The 6,000-nt window shown below is 36.1% G+C and overlaps 1 protein-coding gene across 5 annotated transcripts in view; it reads left to right on the plus strand.

Annotated features, from left to right (window-relative positions):
- Positions 1-6,000, plus strand: part of Micu1 (mitochondrial calcium uptake 1) — a 229,820-nt gene that overhangs the window by 115,166 nt on the left and 108,654 nt on the right. The window lies entirely within an intron of this gene.

Here is a 6,000-nt window from a genome sequence, read left to right on the forward strand (position 1 = left end):
TCATTTTTGGATCCTGGGAAAACACTTCTGGGGACACAAAACTCAATAGTTGACACATACAGTGCCCTAAAGCATCGAAAGCTTTGGGAGCGAGTGGTTTAAGACTAGGGAATGTGCAGTAGCATGTTTATTCATCAGTTAAACAGCAGGGCCACAGAAAACCAGCCAGAACAGTGTAGAAGGCGTCACTCGGGTGATACACGACTGTCATATTTCATATGAACTCTTTTCATTTGAAGTCAGTGTACTCAGTGTTGTTCACGAAATCACCATCATTTTGGGTAATACGAGCACTGCCCTGGTGGCTTGACCTTGGAACACCAGAATACCTTACAAGCTCTACTATGATGTCTGAAATTCCACAACTATAGCAAATCATTCTTTTTCTTCTGATTTATCTTCCCTAAAAATAAAATTAAGAAAGCTGTCTTTTTAAAGAAATCATGATATGTAGTACAGTTTCCTCCACTGAATAGAGTTAACTCATTGAAACTTTATGGGAGTTTGATTTTTCTAAATAGAAACAACCAACGTAGCAGGAACATTTTGTGCTTGCAATAGTGGCATGAATTTCTGATGCTTCTCTGTACGTGATCTGGATAATGGGCCTTCTTAAATAAACATCTTTTCTTCTGTTTCATACACTTTTACACATACACACCTCTTAAACTCTTTTCTTGCTGTATTTTTTCCTCATTGGAACTTAGCACTGTTTCACATTCTATGTAATTTATTTATCTTACTTATTTGGCCATTTCCCAACCCAGAATATAAATTGCCTAATAGTGATCATAAGGTTGTAATGATAATTGCTATAAATATATTTAGTGTATATTGAGTATTGTGGCAAGGAAGTAGAACAAAAATGTAAAATATGTTGGATTTTTTCATCTTATCCAAAATTTAAAAATTTTGCAAACCTAAGATTTGCCTTTGTTTGTGATATCCTAAATTGGGAATAGACCTTGTTGCTGTTGATGTCTTTTTTTCTGTTGCTTGTACTAATTAAGTGAGGGAAATGTGTTTTTAATTAATGTATTTTGAAACAGGTGTGGTTTCTTGTAGTTCAGAATTCATCTATTTGTACCCTTCCTTCATTCTAATTTACAGTTTCTGTCATTTATATCTCATTTCTCTGATTGGCTTTGACCAATTAACTTGAAGAAGTTTGAGCAGGAGAATCTGTGCTAAGCAGAATATGAAATATTTAGTAGATAATGGCTCATTAATAATAATCTTAGATTCATTCTAGGCAGTATGAAGAGATGGTTATAATTTCTACAGAACCCATGATCCTTAAGGTAGATTAATAATAACGGAGTGAGAATGCACACACGGCTGTTAATGGCTTAATTCTCTGCACTAACCATCTGCGTTGTTATCTGATGGAATTAAATCTGGCAGTCAAATTTTTTTTCCCCATAAGTAGGTATTTTAAAAGGTTATCAAGATTTATCTAGAAGGCCAGGTGTTGTGGCATATGCCTGTGATTCCAGCATTCACAAGGCTGAGATAGGAGGATCCCCACAAGTTCAAGGCCAGCCTCAGGTACATGGTTCAAGGCCAGTCTGAACTACATCACAAGACCCTGTCTCAAAAAACAAAACAAAAAATTATTAAATATACTATTATTCATTGGTTTGGACATTCTTATGCTCCAGTTCACTAGGCAGTGATGGTACAACTTCAAATCTGGATCTTGTTCACTGACAGTTACGAAATACTTTGTATCCTTGTCTTCATATGTATTCTAATTAAAATTATTAACCCTGTGAACCAATAATATTAACATAATTTTAGGTGAGAGATGGGGGAGTAATAATAAAATATTGGTTAAAAGTTGATTATTAAGCATTTTCCTTTCTCTTTTCTATTCATCTTTGAAAAGCCAGCACAAGCAGAAAATGCTGTGGCGTGTTCAGTATTCAGAGTTTTCAAGTTTGGTGGTAGACCTAGTGAAAATCAGGCGTAATTCATGCATTCTGATTTTGACTCCTTCAGAGTTCAGAGAATCAGTGGAGAAATTGGTGTTTACACTGTAGCTGGATTTGATTTACTGGAAATTAAACCACTTCTTCAGTGTGCTCCGTCTTTGTCACAAAAGTACAAACTCTTGAGAAATTACAGCAGTGTTCAGGAAAATACTCTTGCTTTTCTGAAGTGAAGAACTGATTGCAAAGTGTGTGTGGCTTGGAAAGCGTGATGCTGACCAGTTCCGCGCTAATGGAAATGACCTTATAGATGAATGTTCTTCAGGTTGAGTGATCTGTTGAAAAATACGGACAAAGCCTATAATTGAGATCTGTCAACAGAAGAAACTTTAAAATCTTTACTGAGACAGTTGGGAGAATTATAGAGAAATTTTGCTTTAGCTTATTATCTTCATGGTTTTTTATGTCTGAGAATTACCTGCCATTGCTAAATTGAAATTAGAAAGAGTAAGACAAAGGAGATGAAAGACTAATCTTTCTTTCAGTGTTATTTGAGCCTATAAGAGGTGCTTAGAATTTCAATAAGACTTATTTGCATGCTGTATTATTTATCAGTAGCTTCCTTCTCTGACATTAACTTGTTTCTGTGGCCCATAATTCATATGTCTCACTGGTTTTATAATAAATGCAACTGTCTGCCAATAAAATAATGCTTTAAATATATCAAATATTTAGAGATGATATTAAATTCACTTTGAGGCAGGTGTACTTGAGAACAAGACTGTGCCATTTCATTAGCCCTAGCTGCTAGAGGAAGTTGAAGTATTTACATCTTTGTATGAAGGTATTTAGTTCCATGCAAGATGTTTAGTTCAGCTGGTCGTGGTGGCATATGCCTGTAATCCCGGCACTTGGGAGGCTGAGGCAGGAGGATCATTGTGAGTTCAAGGGGAAAGATTTCTACAATCTGAAGAGAAACCAGAGTATTTGTTGTGAGTTTGAGACCAGCCCGGGCTACAAAGTTAGCTCAAGGTTAGCATAGTAAGAACTTCATAGTAAGACCTTGTCTCAAAAAGACAAAAAAAAAAAAAAAAGATGTTTAGTTCAGATTAAGAAGAAATAATAATTGTTATTTTTCCAATATATACTTTTTAATATACAAAATATTGGATCTCATTGTGACATTTTTATACATGCGTATGACATACTTAGACCATATCCATCCATTATTCTCCCTTCCTCCCCTCTCCTTGCCCCAGCCCCTTCTTGTCTAGTAAATAATCTCCCTTTTACTTTTATGTCATATACCCCACCCACTGGATTCCACATTCAGGGAAAAAACACTATACCGGTCCCTGATCCTAGTCTCTTACAGCCTTGCTAATTTCTGTTTCATCTTCCCCCAGAGCCTACTCTGTCCTCTTTTGTTGATGGTTAGAATAGCTCTGAAGGAATTTAGCCTTCAATGATTGATAATGCTTAACACATTCAAAATGGGCCCATAATTCATATGTCTCACTGCCAGGTAGCTCTGAACCACTGATGGCATATGCATGACCATCCCATCAGGTGGCATGGGACAGACCCATCAGCTGCTCGATGGGACAGTCACACATGTGCCACTGGTGATTCAAGCCAGGGGGGAACTTGCCTGTGTTTATGGTCTATAACCCCCTCTTAATGTTCTATCTCTTACAAACTGAACTTTAATCAAATATATTGGCTCATCTATATAGCTGAACCTTTCCCTGAGGCCTACAATTTAATAGCGTTTGCTTATGCTTATGCTTCATTATGTGTTACTTACCTACTCCTGGAACAAGTTTTTAACATGTTTATTGGAAGGGTACGTGTGGCAAGAAATAGTAGCTGTCATGGAATTGTTTGTCTAATTACTACTTGTACTGGAGAAGGTATCCAGCATAGTACCTGATACACAGACCTATTCTATATGTGTGTGCTGGCTAAATAAATATCTAAGGGTTTTCTTTTAATACTTAGTATATATACTAAAATTCTATGTTGTTGTAAGTACCATTAGCATCTTGCTTAGTATTTAATTTATTTTATTTTATTTTATTCTGTCTTTTTGAGACAGGGTCTCACTGTGGAGTTCAGACGGGCCTTGAGCTCACTTTGTAACCCAGGCTGGTCTCGAACTTACAACAATCCTCCTGCCTCAGCCTCCCGAGTGCTGGGATTATAGGCGTGTGCCACAATGCCCAGCATTAAAATTGTTTTATAGTAATAAAAGTAGCCAGGTATGGTAGTACACTCCTATAATCCTAGTACTTGGGAGGTTGAGGTAGGAATATTGCCATGAGTTTGAGGCCAGCCCGGGCTACATAGTGAGTTCAAGGCCAGCCCAAACTACACAGCAAGATCCTGTCTCAAAACAACAACAGCAAAGTAATAAAAATAATTGTTACTCTCTCTCTCTCTCTCTGTATTTATTTATATATATATATATGTATATATACATATATATACTAATTAGAATAGCTAAAAATTTTCTGTCTGGAGATTAAATTGAAAAATAATAGTTTAGATGAATGCCATATCTAGTCACATGTAAAAAAATTCCTTCAAATTAGCATAGGTTAAGTAACAAAAGTCCGATTTCTTTACTAAACCATCTAGATCTTGCATCAATGCTGTAAATTACATCTTGGCATAAACTGTTGCTTTGGCTATTATTCAGCACATGATTTAGAGTGAAACCACATGAAATGAAAAGAAAGTAAAGTAGGTGATTTTTTTTTTTTTAGCTGTCCAAAAGCAGAGATTGATGTTTGTAATACAGGCATATGTAGTTTGGGCATAAAATAGTAATGAATTTGAAGAAAGTAGACTCCTAAAGTAGAACATGACCTTAATGCAAGGGCAAAGCATGCCTTACCTTCTAGAATCTCTCTCCCAGGAACTCTTGGGAAATCCAAGCTTCTTGACATCTGTGGTATTGAATGCACTTCCTGTGACACAGCTGTCAAGTAACAGTATAAAGAGACCGATTGAAATGAGGACTTTCTGGCAGATCTCTGAAAGTCGTGTAGTAACTGGCTGAGATAAAGCTCAAAGATAGACCATGTACTATGTGCTAGAAACATCAGCTATTTTTCTCTTCACTTATGAAATTGTAAGTTTTTTTTAAGAATCAAGGCTGAAATATATTTTCTAGAAATAGAAGAACAGTTTTTAGAATGATCGAGTGCCTATATAACTGAAGACTTGCTTAAGAAATTCCTAAAACAGTCTCACCAAGTTGGAATGTTTTAAAATTTAGATTCTTAACATGCAGTGTTTCGTATCATTTAGAAAACTTTACCAATTGCCATTAAATAAATTAATCACACTAAGATTCAAAAAAGAATAAAGAGCTCTTAGGATTTTCAAATATAAGCAAGAGTGAGTAAATACACTCACTTTAAGTCTGTTCTGAGAATGTATTCAGTTTCTAAGTATGTGCGGTTTTTTTCTTTATGTTAAGGATTTGGTAGTTAGAAACCTGGGTATTTGACTAAAACCTCCCCATAAATAGCAATTGAGTTTCCCCTTGCTGTTTTAAAGAAGCCTCAGATACTGTGATTCCTGTAGGTTCCAGGCATGGATATGGGTAGGAGCTGTACATCGTGCTGTGCGTGGGCAGCTTTCCCCCAAGTCTACCCTCAGGTTAAACTGGCCTAGAGTTGAGCTCAGTCCCCAAGACTTTCCTAAACTTAGACTGTTCCCAGAGGTCTGAAGAACTCAGAGAAACAGATCAAAACTACCTGACATGCTGGAGGACTGGGTTCAGTCCCAGCAGCCTCCCACAAAGAAAGGAGCATTCTTCACCTCTTTAAACAGGTGGTTAGTTGGTTGCCCTTTTTCTCATTTGACTGCCAAATCTAATGTTCCCCAAACCTATTCTACACCCAGAATTAATTTGGAATGACACTTAAATTTAATAGATTATATAAATTGGTGAGCATAAATTATATGCATAACCTTTTTAGAATCTTGGAGATATTTATTAAATACTTGTATAAAGTAATGGCCTAGCAAGTCTTTTTTTTTTTTTTTTTTTTTTTTT

Source organism: Chinchilla lanigera, unplaced genomic scaffold (genome assembly GCF_000276665.1).
Source record: "Chinchilla lanigera isolate Chin_1 unplaced genomic scaffold, ChiLan1.0 scaffold00036, whole genome shotgun sequence".
Classification (NCBI taxonomy): Eukaryota; Metazoa; Chordata; class Mammalia; order Rodentia; family Chinchillidae; genus Chinchilla; species Chinchilla lanigera.